The sequence below is a fragment of the Hyla sarda genome, chromosome 2 (genome assembly GCF_029499605.1).
Source record: "Hyla sarda isolate aHylSar1 chromosome 2, aHylSar1.hap1, whole genome shotgun sequence".
Classification (NCBI taxonomy): Eukaryota; Metazoa; Chordata; class Amphibia; order Anura; family Hylidae; genus Hyla; species Hyla sarda.
Genome location: NC_079190.1, coordinates 112,898,285 through 112,914,013, shown reverse-complemented (window position 1 = coordinate 112,914,013; position 15,729 = coordinate 112,898,285). Strand labels below are relative to the sequence as shown.

At 42.3% G+C, this 15,729-nt stretch overlaps 1 protein-coding gene across 8 annotated transcripts in view; it reads right to left on the bottom strand.

Annotated features, from left to right (window-relative positions):
* ITGB7 (integrin subunit beta 7) overlaps positions 1–15,729 on the bottom strand; it is a 181,177-nt gene that overhangs the window by 69,424 nt on the left and 96,024 nt on the right. Inside the window, exon 1 of one of the 8 annotated variants that reach the window (XM_056555305.1) lies at positions 2,707–2,814. The exons of the other annotated variants lie outside the window; for them this stretch is intronic. The gene's annotated coding sequence lies outside the window, so the exon portion shown is untranslated. Of the gene's footprint in view, positions 1–2,706; positions 2,815–15,729 lie in introns of those variants that run through there. 8 annotated transcript variants of the gene reach the window in all.

Genomic DNA, 15,729 nt, shown 5'->3' with positions numbered 1-15,729 from the left:
CCCACTGAAGGGTTTCAAAATTCCCATAAGAGATTGGTATAACTGCAACTCCAAGCATGTAGTGAAAATACTTAAATGTCCCTGTGGCCGAGTCTATGTAGGGCAGACAATGGGGAATGTGAAATGCCGGATTAATGAACACCGCTGTGCAATCCGGAACATGAAAAGCGCTGGAGGTCAAAGTCAGATAGGAACAGTCAATAGATTTGGAGAAACAGGAGTAGTGAAACATTTTTTTTGAATTTGGGCATCAAGCGAGTGAACTACACTGGTTGGTCATTGAAGAGATAGAAGGGGGTTCAGAGGAAAATATAAAAAGAAGGTTGCTACAACGGGAAGTATATTGGATAGAAACTCTAAATTAAGTCCGGATGCAATTTTTCAGTATTTTTATAAACTCTGTATTTGTTGGTAAGATCTGGTTTAATATTGCTGCTAGGAAATGTCATATTATGTTGTGGTTTTAAATGTGAAGCATATCTTCGCTTCAATTTTAACATGAGATCTCTCATTTCAGAATTAAGTTCTCGCGAGAGATGAATGACTATATATTGGGTGATGGGTGCACGATAGGGTCACTTGAGAAAGGGGGCGTGTTCTCCGAAACGTCGGAAGTGTCCGGCAAACACTCACCTATCTATCCCTTCATGAGAGAAAGTAAGGTCAGCTCCGTCATGCCCGTGGAAGGGTGAAGCTATACCGGTTGCTGATCCAGGACTGTCGGGCGTTATTAGTGAGCACTGTGGGTGAAGTCATTTTTGTATCTTCTAAAAAGATTTCTCCTTTTTTTTGTACAATTACTAAAGCATTAAGAAAAAGCGCACCTAGCTGTCTAGTGTGATTTACTTCTTCTGCTGGTTTCAAGTTACAATTGTCCAGAAAAGAGCATTGTATGCTGAAAATATTGTAACCTGAGGCCATTGTAATTTGAGGGATCACTGCAGAACTACCGTATAAACTCGAGCCGAGTTTAAGCCGAGTTTTTCAGCATGATTTGTCGTGCTGAAAACGCCCCCCCTCGGCTTATACTCGAGTGAACTCTCTGCCTGTCAATCCCTTCTCAGTGGTCTTCAACCTGCGGACCTCCAGATGTTGCAAAACTACAACTCCCAGCATGCCCGGACAGCCATCGGCTGTCCGGGCATGCTGGGAGTTGTAGTTTTGCAACATCTGGAAGTCCGCAGGTTGAAGACCACTGATGAAGGGATTGACAGGCGGTGATGATGGGGGGGGGGGATGATGACGAGGGGGATGATGACAGGGGGATGATGAACGGGGTGATGATGACAGGTTGATAATGACAGGGGGATGATGACAGGGGGATGATGAAGGGGGGGATGATGACGAGGGGGATGATGAAGGGGGGGGATGATGACGAGGGGGATGATGACAGGGTGATAATGACAGGGGGATGATGACAGGGGGATGATGAAGGGGGGATGATGACGGGGGTGTTAATGACGGGGGTCTGGATGATGACAGGGGGGGAATGATGTATTTCCCACCCTAGGCTTATAGTCGAGTCAATAACTTTTCCTGTTTTTTTGGGGTGAAATTAAGGGCCTCGGCTTATATTCGGGTCGGCTTATACTCGAGTATATACAGTAAGTTGCGAGACACGATAACTCTCATGTCTTTTATTTGTTAAACTATTATTTTATTAAGAAGGCACTTCAAGGGGGATCACGGTGGTTCATGACAGACAAACATATCCTGTCAGAGGTTACTGTCAATGTTATCTGCAAGACTAGCTCAGTATGCAGCATTATTTTTGCTAGTGAAAAAGTAATACAGAGTATATATTATATACATGTTATATCATAAGTTAACTTTTTATTTTTTTTACTTATTGTCCTATTTGTCTACTACTAACTGGTATCAGATTTGCTATTTTTTCTTCTTTAAGTTTACTTTATTGTATGCATCATATGGTTTGGGCGATTCTAATGAAAGTGACGCCCTGAAGGTATCATGCTTTTGTTAGAAATCTAATATTAGAATGACAGGGCAAGCCCATGAGTGTCTCACACTCTGACCACCCACTCTATGTGTTATACGTATAGTCTATTTTAATGCTTTCTTTCCCCTTTCTAGCAGCTGCATTGAAATCAAGTTCCTAGTTCCTGCTAGGGAAACCCCTATAGACAACAGCTGATCTCAGGGGAAAAACAGGCAAAGACCTCATGTAATCATCTTATTGTCAGGGAACCCTTTTGAAATATAAGGGTCCCCAAAAAGTGAGCAACTCCTTTAACAAAACTAAAAGAGAATATCAAATGGATCATGCCATATTTGATGGTAATGATTCACTGATATATGACTACCGGTATATACAAACTTTCCAAAAACAAATAAAACTGTCAGATATTTTAAAATAAACAATTCCAAATAATATAATTTAAATGCCATCAACAAACATACCGTATATACTCGAGTATAAGCCGAGTTTTTCAGCACGATTTTTCGTGCTGAAAACACCCCCCTCGGCTTATACTCGAGTGAACTCCCCCACCCGCAGTGGTCTTCAACCTGCGGACTTCCAGAGGTTTCAAAACTACAACTCCCAGCAAGCCAGGGCAGCCATCGGCTGTCCGGGCTTGCTGGGAGTTGTAGTTTTGAAACCTCCGGAGGTCCGCAGGTTGAAGACCACTGCGGCCTTCAACATCATCCAGCCCCCTCTCACCCCCTTTAGTTCTGAGTACTCACCTCCGCTCGGCGCTGGTCCGGTCCTGCAGGGCTGTCCGGTAAGGAGGTGGTCCGGTGAGGAGGTGGTCCGGGCTGCTATCTTCACCGGGGAGGCCTCTTCTAAGCGCTTCGGGCCCGGCCTCAGAATAGTCACGTTGCCTTGACAACGACGCAGATGCGTCGTTGTCTAGGCAACGGCTCTATTCCGGGCCGGAAGCGCGGAGAAGAGGCGCCCCCGGTGAAGATAGCAGCCCGGACCACCTCCTCACCGGACCACCTCCTTACCGGACAGCCCTGCAGGACCGGACCAGCGCCGAGCGGAGGTGAGTACTCAGAACTAAAGGGGGTGAGAGGGAGCTGGATGATGTTGAAGGCCGCAGTGGTCTTCAACCTGCGGACCTCCGGAGGTTTCAAAACTACAACTCCCAGCAAGCCCGGACAGCCGATGGCTGCCCGGGCTTGCTGGGAGTTGTAGTTTTGAAACCTCTGGAGGTCCGCATGTTGAAGGCCGCAGTGGTCTTCAACCTGCGGACCTCCGGAGGTTTCAAAACTACAACTCCCAGCAAGCCCGGACAGCCGATGGCTGCCCGGGCTTGCTGGGAGTTGTAGTTTTGAAACCTCTGGAGGTCCGCAGGTTGAAGACCACTGAGGGCGAATGATGAGAAGAGGATGATGAAGGGGGGTGGGGATGATGAAGGGGGGGGGGTGTGTGGGATGATTACAAGGGGATGATGAAGGGGGGATGTGTGGGATGATAAGGGGATGTGTGGGATGATGACAAGGGGATGATGAAGGGGGGATGTGTGGGATGATAAGGGGATGTGTGGGATGATGACAAGGGGATGATGAAGGGAGGATGTGTGGGATGATGACAAGGGGATGATGAAGGGGGGATGTGTGGGATAAGGGGATGTGTGGGATGATGACAAGGGGATGATGAAGGGGGGATGTGTGGGATGATGACAAGGGGATGATGAAGGGGGGATGTGTGGGATGATAAGGGGATGTGTGGGATGATGACAAGGGGATGATGAAGGGGGGATGTGTGGGATGATAAGGGGATGTGTGGGATGATGACAAGGGGATGATGAAGGGGGGATGTGTGGGATGATGACAAGGGGATGATGAGGATGTTAATGACGGGTCTGGATGATGACAGGGGGGGATGAGGTATTTCCCACCCTAGGCTTATACTCGAGTCAATAACTTTTCCTGGGATTTTGGGTTGAAATTAGGGGTCTCGGCTTATACTCGGGTCGGCTTATACTCGAGTATATACGGTAGACTAAAACTATTCTGAGCTGCAGAGATACATTGAAGGATCAGTACCCACTGCCAAATCTAATACCAGTGTTTGGTTGCAGTTATAATTATTATTAATATTAGAAGTGAGTAATATGTACTGTAGCTCTTTACTGGAAGGGAAAAAACCTCAACCTCTTACACATAAAAAACATCAGTTTCTCATACATTTATAAAAAATTACAAAGATACTAGAATAAAAGTATTTATCTTGTACAAAAAGCCATGATATAGTCCATCGTATTTTACAGTTACAGTAAGGCCCTGACCCCAACTCTATAATCTTTAGTATGTTGCTTAGAGTCCTGAAAGAACTTGCTGTGCTGATTTGCTTTCTGGGAATTGTAGTCTTTACAGTCAGCATTGTACTCAAATTGTAAAAATGATGTCTAAATGTTGCTGTTGCATAATTGTTATGCACCTCTAATTGTATTAGACAAAGGGTGGTTTCTCCAGCTCCCAGTTAAAATATTGTATGCTTTATTTAAAACTCCATTAACAACTTCAAAAAAGAAAGATACAGACAAAAAATGCAAATAAAACACAAATTAAACTCCAACGTGTTTCGATCAGTTAATGGATCTTAATCATGGACCTTTGATTGTATATGTCAGGAATCACAGCAGGTGGTGTATCCTCTGGGCCTGTGTGGATGGAGACTTTAGCCATGCCAGGGAGCGGGGTCTAAGGTGCCACTGGTTTTCACCAGAGCCCACCACAAAGTGGATGGTCTTGCTGCGGCAGGTGGCACCCAGGTCGCTACCCCTGGCACGACTCGTCCACACAGGTAGCTGGGGGGTGACGTGGCACTGACAGCAACTGGCAGAACATGGCTGGCAGGACATGGCGGGATGGCAGAACAGGAACAGATACACAGTAACTTGGATACAAGACTTTACTATGGCTAAGACAACCAAAGATCCTGCACAGGGAACAGGGAGGAGCAGATACTTATGGACAAGGGACAAGTACAGACACTTTAATTGGTACAGGCCCTTTAAGAAACAGAGCTCCGGCGCGCGTGTGCCCTGGGGGGGGGGGGAGGCACGCACGCCGAAGCTGCTGGGACACCAGGGAGCAGAGAAACTAGAAGGTGAATGACGGGCTGACACTCGCATGCAGGTGCGCCCCGCAATGCGAATCTCAGCCCCGCCGGCAGCGGTGCAGGGAGCGCTCACGGCCGGAGAGTCCGGCTGGAGCACCACTATAACAGTATACAAGGGAATCTGGGTGTGGGGACCAGGTACTGAGCATGTATGACCACTGGAAACATTAAACAGATGTTTTAAAACATATTTCCTCTGGATTTACGAGGTACTGGATTTTATTAATCTGTTGTTGTTCCAGCTTCATCAGTTTCATCAGTTGCCCCTCTGCTTCCCGAATAACATACCTCACTGATATTTGTAGAACTATTTCTCCAAAATCAAATCAGAGAAGATCGGGCATCAACTCTCCTAAGCAGAAAACCATCCGAGGGAGAAGAGAAAAATTTATGAACTCTCCGACTGAACCTTCAAAAAATAAAAGTAATAATGGTGCTTCTGCTATGTGGTCTAAGTCTGGCTCACGGTTTGACCCACTGCAGTAAGAGGAGGGTGTGGGAGAGGGGAGACTCAACCCAGTTCACAACTATTGCAGAATATTCTTCAGGAGATACAGCAATGTAACGCAGGTTTGAAGGAATCTCCACCCAAGTGGGTTCTTTATCCATTGATGTTTCTCTGATATGGGAGGACATTAATAAAATTAGCGAGAGAATGATGGATTCTTGAAAAAGACATTCCCACTATGAAGTCTGATTTTAGAGCAATAAGTTCAACAACAAACTCAGCTACCCAAAGGGCATAAGGGGCCCTCACAATCTATTTAGTGTTATTTTAATGTGATCTCCAAATTGGGCATAGTGCTATCTGCAGTGCCGCACCACGATACGCATGGGGTAGCTACCCCCAGCGACATCTATATATTTATATATATATATATATATACATATATACATATATATATATACACTATATAACAGCCCGATCTGGAATAAATTTTAATCACGTTTCTGGGTTAAATTTTTATTTTTATTTGAGCACTTACGGTATTTAAACTTATATTTTAAGGGTAGTTGTAATAGGGGTGCTTTACACCGGGTTGCGGCCCCGGGGTTAAGTAGTTAATAGTAATTAGTTCAGACACAGACCTCCTGAGGAAGGAGAACTGTTAGTTAAGAAAAGAAACTATAGATTTGGAAGACAGATCACGGCGATCTAACATCAGGTTAATTGGAATGCCAGAAGGGGCTGAAGGGGATAATCATTTAATTATCTAAGAGACATGTGAAGACCTTACTCTCTCTAACTTATTTGCGGTGGAAAGGGCCCATTGAGTGCCAGTGAGGCGACCACCCCCTGAGTCTCCCCCAAGGACTGTGCTACTTAAGACTCTTATCGACTGAGAAAGATTTAAATAAGTACTTCGGTGGAAAACATTTATTCTTTTTAATAACTGATGCCAGAAAGGAAAACAGATTTGTAAATTACTTCCAGTAATAATTAGCTGCTGTATACTGCAGAGAAAGTTCTTTTCTTTTTGGGTTTCTTTTTTTTCTGTCCACGGTGCTCTCTGCTGACACCTCTGTCTGTATCAGGAACTGTCCAGAACAGGCGCAAATGCCCATAGAAAACCTATGCTGGTCTGGACAGTTCCTGATACAGCCAGAGGTGTCAGCAGAGAGCACGGTGGATAGGAAAAAAAAAAGAAACCCAAAAACAAAAATAACTTTTCTGTAATATACAGCCACTAATAAGTACTGGAAGGATAAAGATTTTTTTAATAGAAGTCATTTACAAATCTGTTTAACTTTCTGGCACCAGTTGATTTAAAAAAAAAAACTGTTTTCCAACGGAGTACCCCTTTAAATTCTCATTATTCCTTATTGATGAGCATTAGGGGGGGGGAGGAAGCGAGTGGGGTAGTGGAGCGAGTGAATAGAGACCCTCAGAAGATCTTCTTGGTTGGGTCAGAATGGGGGGGAGTTGGGGGGAGAGAGCCCAGAACAAGTGCTTTTTTTTTTTTTTTTTTTTTTAAGAATAAAATGGTTAAAATAATGTCTTGGAATGTGAGGGAAATGTCAGACAGGTTAAGCGGTGTGCCATCTTTGATCAGATTAGAAACCTTCCCGCTGTGGTTGCGCTGCTAGAAACTCATCTGACTCAGGATACCTTAGGGAAGGCTTCTAGGAAAGAGTTTCACTCGATATACTCAAAATATTCGTCAGGAGTCTCTGTTTACATTCCTAAATATATTGGCCGGCATTTATCATTGTAGTGTAAGTGAAGCATTTTTCTACACCTTTTTGTGTGCTGGTAATGTGTAGGAGCACCACACTTATTGAATGGTCACAGAGCATTTGATACATTTTGTGCAGGTCACCTTTTCTGAAATTTCTCTCTTCACATACACCAAAAAGCTAAGTCTGGGCTGGTGTCGTTTTAGAGACTTTTCAGTGGCTTTGCGCCACTTTTTTGCGCCTTTTTACAAAAAGGCGCAGTTCATAAAACCATATCATGTGTATTGCCAAAATCAGTGGATTACAACTCAAAATCAGAGAAATGTGTAAACCAAAAGGCGCAAAAAGGCGCAAATTAACCCTGCTTGTGCCTTTTGTAGACACAAAATACAGTCTAAAGACAATGATAAATGTCGGCCATTAACTTTGAGCTAAAATCTAAATTGATAGATAAGAGGGGACGATTTGTTTTTTACATGGGGTGCTTGACCAGCTTGAATTGGTCTTGGCTTTTGTTGCTATCCCGCCTCCATTTTCTTTGGAAGTTATGGTATCACTGTTAAAATTTATTGACTTTAAATCTGACATTCCCCTTATAGTTGCAGGGGATTTTAATGTGGTTATAGACAATCAGAAAGATATGGGGGTCAGTCTTTATTGAGTACATTTTTGGAGAAAGTTGACAGGTTGACCTCTAGAGAGAGCTATATGGGGATCAGATAAGTTATACCTGTTATAGTAACATATCAATCGGCTTCCCAAATCGATCTCTTTCTAGGGAACCATATTGCTAGAGGTAGAGTTAGGGACATTGTTTTTCAGGCTAGATCTATCTCTGACCATTCTCCAATAGTTATGGTAATTGATACAGGTGTCAAGCGTAAAGCTGTCTCTCCTCCATTCAAAATTAATTCACATTGTCTTTTTATCTTAGAAAGGGATACATTCTTTAAAAGAGAAATTACTGTATTTTGGGAAATTAATAAGGGATCATCCAGCTTGAATGTGGTTTGGGATTCATTTGAAACCTTCCTTCCTTTGTTTTATTTATTTTTTAGCAAAATTGTAAAGAATAAAAGGCAATTTAAAGAGAAGGAAGAGGAGTTGAGAAAGTTAGTAGAGGAAGCTGACTGTTTTTTTTTCCTGTAGAATACAGAAGTTACTTGGTTGGAAACATTGAAGCACACACTTAAAGGAGTACTCCGCCCCTAGACATCTTATCCCCTATCCAAAGGATAGGGGATAAGATGTCAGATCGCCGCGGTCCCGCTGCTGGGGAACCCTAGGATCCCGCTGCGGCACCGCACTCTCATTACAGCACAGAGCGAGTTCGCTCTGTGCATAATGAGGGGCGATACGGGGGATGGAGCAGCGTGACATCATGGCTCCGCCCCTCGTGACTTCACGGCCCGTCCCCTCAATGCAAGTTTATGGGACGGGGCGTGACGACCACAACGCCCCCTCCTATAGACTTGTATTGAAAGGGACGGGCCGTGACGTCACGAGGGGCTCGTTATTACGTGCAGAGCGAACTTGCTCTGTGCTGTAATGAGAGGGCTCCCAGGGCTCCCCAGCAGCGGGACCGCGGTGATCTGACATCTTATCCCCTATCCTTTGGATAGGGGATAAGATGTCTAGGGGCGGAGTACCCCTTTAAGGGTCCAGAAGCTTGGCAGAGGGAAAAGGCCCAGAATAAACTTTGTTTTTTAGCGGGTCAGTAATATTTTTGTGAAGGCTTACCCCTAATAACTTGTTAGCAATTTTGGGGAACTCACAGAACGCAACAAAATCGATTTTCTCCATTTAAAAGGAGAACGGAGAAGTCACCTATGAAGGAGCAGAAGTAGAGGGAGTTTTCCGTGATTTTTTTTCAAGATAATACACTTCCGAACATCAAGCTCCTCCTCCAAACGAGATTAATCCCTCAGAGGTCCTTATTTGCAAATATTGAAAGAACATATGTAAATATTCAGCAGGGGGAGGGGGAACTCTGATCCTTCCTGTCTCTAGATGGGACTAAGGCATTTAACAGGGTGGAGTGGAGGTACCTGTGGGCAACACTTAAGGCCTTTGGTCACTCCCTCTGATTTCTTTGATTCATCAATGCCCTCTGTCACCTATGTTATTTGCCCTTTATGTGGAGCCACTTGCTATATTGATTAAAAAGCTTCCTGGGGTGAAAAGATTTTAGTTGAAGGGTGTAGAAAATAGGATTGCTCTTTATGCTGATGACTTGCTTTTTTTCTTGTACAGTATCCAATTAGGGCAGTTCCCTTAATTATAAATCCATTCACAAATTTTGAGTATTATTTTGGCTTAGAAATAAATTGGAACTGTCACGTCGGGCAGGAATATGCAGCCCTTTTCTAGCCCACACCCTCTGTCCCTGCTTACTTGCGTACCCGTCCTAAACAACGGGTCCACAACCATGAGGACAGTCCCTCCCTAGGTAGGTGCAGGGCCTGACAGGGGGTCTAAACAATAAACTACAAAAACAGACGAGGTCGGGAAACAGCTGGAGGCACACAAACTAACAGAACTAACACTGTTTAGTGCTTAGGGGCACTTCTTCAGACACCAGTAACACTTTGTTAGTAGAAAGTTTAGAAGCAAAATGTATTGGGAACACTTTTACACATGGAAGGATGATGTGAAAGGGGTGGACTCTTTTTAAGAAATTGATTAACTTTCAGATGAGCACTTTTTTCACTCCTATATGAAATAACAAGAAATGTGTGGAATTTTTGACAATCCCTGACTCGGCTCTATGGGCTAGACATGGGATTAAATATATATCACAATTGGTGGAGGGGGGGGTAGCCTATTGAGTTTTGAGAATCTGCAAAATCTGTATGGAGTAAATAAAATTCACATTTTTAGATATCAGCAAATGAAACATGCCTTTAATTGCATGCAGAATAGGAAGTTGTTCATTACTCAGGAACATCCCTTAATGGATTATATTCAGAAAAGTGAAGTAAATATTTATAAAGCTATTGTTGGCCCCCTGACGAAGCGCATTGGCGTGAAACGTTCGTTGGGGTAGGTGCAGGTAATGCATGGATCTGTCTAGGTAGGTATTGTCCTTTCTTTCTGACTGCTTTTTGCCTTTGTAACTATTTTTGTGTCTATTTATTGAGATTGCCTCATCTCTATCCTGTCACTGTATGGTTACTACATGCAACTACTGTCATCCATTGATATGTGATACCTTCTATCTGAGCCTTTATGTTCCTGCCTTGTCTTCCAGCCTTGTGCACTGTGCTGTTTTATTTTTAACACATGTTATATAATTTTTCTTTGCTGATGTTATTTTACATGTTGGTGTAAAGCTATTGTTGGGGAACACTCACTCAGGTACAATATGAAGTTTAGAATGCAGTGGTCAAAAGAGGTGGGGGACGCCCCTGAGACCCAATGGGGGATATATTGAAGAAAGTAGGTAATATTTCAGTGAACTATAGTTATCGGTTAATGCAGAAAAAAATGATATATAACACATATCTTTCACCAAAACAGATGTTAGTATTTGGTTATCGACGGGATTCCCTTTGCCCACGGTGCTCAATGGTAGAAGCAGACTTTGTACATATAATTTGGGGTTGCCCTATAATTAGTAAGTACTGCAAGGGGGTCTTTAACCCCTTAACGACGCAGGACGTATATTTACGTCCTGCGCCGGCTCCCGCGATATGAAGCGGGATCGCGCCGCGATCCCGCATCATATCGCGTGGGTCCCGGCGCTAATCAACGGCTGGGACCCGTGGCTAATACCACACATCGCCGATCGCGGCGATGTGCGGTATTAACCCTTTAGAAGCGGCGGTCAAAGGTGACCGCCGCTTCCAAAGTGAAACTGAAAGTATCCCGGCTGCTCAGTCGGGCTGTTCGGGACCGCCGCGTGAACAGCTGATCGGACACCGGGAGGGCTCTTACCTGCCTCCTCGGTGTCCGATCGACGAATGACTGCTCCGTGCCTGAGATCCAGGCAGGAGCAGTCAAGCGCCGATAATGCTGATCACAGGCGTGTTAATACACGCCTGTGATCAGGATGAGAGATCAGTGTGTGCAGTGTTATAGGTCCCTATGGGACCTATAACACTGCAAAAAAAAAGTTAAAAAAAAGTGTTAATAAAGGTCATTTAACCCCTTCCCTAATAAAAGTTTGAATCACCCCCCTTTTCCCATAAAAAAAATAAAACAGTGTAAAAAAAAATAAATAAACATATGTGGTATCGCCGTGTGCGTAAATGTCCGAACTATAAAAATATATCATTAATTAAGCCGTACGGTCAATGACGTACGCGCAAAAAAATTCAAAGCATATTTTGGTCATTTTTTAGAACATTAAAAAATGAATAAAAAGTGATCAAAAAGTCCGATCAAAACAAAAATCATACCGATAAAAACTTCAGATCACGGAGCAAAAAATGAGTCCTCATACCGCCCCGTACGTGGAAAAATAAAAAAGTTATAGGGGTCAGAAGATGACATTTTTAAACGTATAAATTTTCCTGCATGTAGTTATGATTTTTTCCAGAAGTGCGACAAAATCAAACCTATATAAGTAGGGTATCATTTTAACCGTATGGACCTACAGAATAATGATAAAGTGTAATTTTTACCGAAATATGCACTGCGTAGAAACGGAAGCCCCCAAAACTTACAAAATGGCGTTTTTTTTTCGATTTTGTCGCACAATGATTTTTTTTTCCGTTTCGCCATGCATTTTTGGGTAAAATGACTAATGTCACTGCAAAGTAGAATTGGCGACGCAAAAAATAAGCCATAATATGGATTTTTAGGTGGAAAATTGAAAGGGTTATGATTTTTAAAAGGTAAGGAGGAAAAAACGAAAGTGCAAAAACGGAAAAACCCTGAGTCCTTAAGGGGTTAATAAAATGAACAGTAATCTTAGGCAACAATTACAATTTTTGTGCAGGAAAGTTGTATTAAGGGAATCAAGGGGCTTTGGGAGATATGGTATCCTAATCACCAAATAGATTTTCTGTGCTAAGCTTCTGATTCTGCATATTTGGTTATCAGACTCTTGCTCTAGAAGTAAAGAATGGTTACATTTGGTAATTAAGTTGAAAAAGTATGACTCTTTATGCACAGGGGTAACCTTCATAAAAAATAAATAAATAAATAACCATATTTTGTTGGTTTGGAAAACAGGTAGAAGTAGAAAATGTTATATGATAAATATTATTATATATATATTTTTTTTTTTTTGCACCCTTGCTCTCTGGGCGGGTGGGGGTGGGAATGGGATGATAAAAAAATATATAAGGTTGTAATGTTTATTGATATAGTCACTATTATTATTGTTGTTGGCTTGTATGTTTTGAAAAAGTAAGTAATATAAAAGAACAAAAAAAATGTTTAACAGGTCTACTAGAAAATTGCATTAGTTGAAGCGTACCTGTGCTTTCAAAAAATTTTAAGAAAATTTGCATGGTTTTGTTACACTATGACAAGGTGATTTTGGGGCACTTACTGCTATTATTGAGCCCCTATAAGTCCATGGTTCACAGCGTATTTACACTCTTTCCATTTCAGGAGGCAGCACTAGAGCTGTTTGCCAGCAGTGTACACACCTGGACTTCCTCTACCTTACTTCTCTTGCCAGTTATAAGACAGTGATTCCTGCTCTGCACTTAACCCTTTCTCCATTGCCATGAATGACATAGTTCCGGAGACAGTGCACTGTACTGAGTAGGCTAGCACTGTGCTGAGGGATAATTTACATGGTACACTTCTATAGTTTACATGTGTAGGGGGAAGGAGGTTATTGATGTATTAAATTTGCTAGGTGCTATGTAACCAAAATGGAAAACAGCAACAGGATCACAGCAAGGTAGGAGTTACATCACAAAGCAGTCCTGGTCTAAGCTGGAAACCTCTAAAAATGATGATGACTAAAAGGAGGAGAGTGACATGATTTTTCAAAGGCAGCACAATGTACACAGTAAGATCAATATTTACATAAGAGACAACAGCCCAGAACTTTATGGATTGTAAGAGACTGGACTGAAGCCTAAATTTTTACCTTTTACCAATAGTTTGGACCTTCTGAAGAACACAGTCCAGGCTCTCTCCTGTACACTAGCTGTGTTTCGTCTTGGTTTTCTGCTGCTAAAAACAGAATTCCCCTAATCAAAGGCAGTGGACCGCAGTTTGCTGGAAAGTGAGACACATAATAGCCCAAACTTTACAGCTCTTTTTCTGGGGTTAGTAGTTATTTTTGATAAATGGAGTGACGAATCATGGGTAGTTGTATGAAACGTCACCCTTAAAGGGGATTTTTATGTTTAACTTTTTCTGCCGCCAGCATTACAGTAGAGCCAGGGGCGAACTGACAACACTCAGGGCCCCAGGTCCAAAAAAAGCCAGGGCCTCCTGCGATGCTCTGCGGCTGGTCACACTTCTGCCCATATTCTACCCAAATCCCTCCACCACCCCTACACACAAAATAAACTACATTTTATATATATATATATATATATATATATATATATAAAACACTTTAAGGTAGGTAATATAATTTTGCATGACAAATAATACCAGTATACAAGAAGTAAAATATATACCACCATACAATAACCGCCATACTGTACTGAATAAAGCCAGTATACACAGACCAGTATACTATACAGGATCTGTATACTATATAAGTGATTATATACAGTTCCCATATGGCGGTAGATACCATCTGTACAGAGATCTGTATACAATCTACAGTGGGGAAAAAAGTATTTAGTCAGCCACCAATTGTGCAAGTTCTCCCACTTAAAAAGATGAGAGGCCTGTAATTTTCATCATAGGTATACCTCAACTGTGAGAGACAGAATGAGAAAAAAAAATCCATAAAATCACATTGTCTGATTTTTAAAGAATTTATTTGCAAATTATGGTGGAAATAAGTATTTGGTCACCTACAAATAAGCAAGATTTCTGACTCTCACAGACCTGTAATTTCTTCTTTAAGTCTCCTCTGTCCTTCACTTTTTACCTGTATTAATTGCAACTGTTTAAACTTGTTATCAGTATAAAAAAAAACACCTGTCCACAGGCCAAGACCAAAGAGCTGTCGAAGGACACCAGAAACAAAATGTAATTTGGTCAGATGAAACCAAAGTATAACTTTTTGGTAAAAACTCAACTCATCGTGTTTGGAATAGAATGAATGCTGAGTTGCATCCAAAGAACACCATACCTACTGTGAAGCATGAGGGTGGAAACATCATGCTTTGGGGTTGTTTTTCTGCCAAGGGACCAGGACGACTGATCCGTGTAAAGAAAAGAATGAAGGGAGCCATGTATCATGAGATTTTGAGTGAAAACCTCTTTCCATCAGCAAGGGCATTGAAGATGAAATGTGGCTGGGTCTTTCAGCATGAGACTGATCCCAAACACACTGTCCGGGCAATGAAGGAGTGGCTTCGTAAGAAGCATTTCAAGGTCCTGGAGTGGCCTAGCCAGTGTCCAGATCTCAACCCCATAGAAAACCTTTTGAGGGAGTTGAAAGTCTGTGTTGCCCAGTGACAGCCCCAAAACATCCCTATTCTAGAGGAGATCTGCATGGATGAATGGGCCAAAATACCAGCAACAGTATGTGAAAACCTTGTGAAGACTTACAGAAAACATTTAACCTCTGTCATTGCCAACAAAGGGTATATAACAAAGTATTGAGATGAACTTTTGTTATTGACCAAATACTTATTTTCCACCATAATTTGCTAATAAATTCTTTAAAAATCAGACAATGTGATTTTTTTTCTCATTCTGTCTCTCATAGTTGAGGTATACCTATGATGAAAATTACAGGCCACTCTTTTTAAGTCGTAGAACGTGCACAATTGGTGGCTGACAATACTTTTTTCCCCACTGTAAGTGATTATATACAGGACCATATGGCAGTAAATATCAGCTGTACACAGGATATGTACACCATAGAAGTGATTACAGTTACATCTAGGGATTCACAATTACGTATTTTCTGATCAGCGGCGTCCTCTTTCCTTTTCTTTTCTGTTTGGAACAGACCGCCATGTCGATGTTTTAACATCTACAAGACAAACATGTTAGACTGCATTTTTTCAGTGCCCTCCCCTCCTCTACACAATCTTTCCATCTATAGACCTACAAACTGTAATAATGCCCTCCTTGGAGTCCTGCACAGTAAAAGGGCAGGTAGGTAGGCAGGTTAATAGGTAACTAGGTAGGTAGATCAGGAAGCCAGATATGTAGGTAGGTGACTAGCCAGGTAGGTAGGTTGCTAGCTAGGTAGTTAGGCAGCTATGTATGAAGGCCAGGTATGTACATAGTTAGGTAGCCAGGTATGTAGGTAGGTAGCAAGATATGAATGGTAGGTAGTTAGGTAGCATTGTATTTAGGTAGTTAGACAGCCAAAAATGTAGATAAGTAGGTAGGCATCCAGGTAAAACATTAGGTAG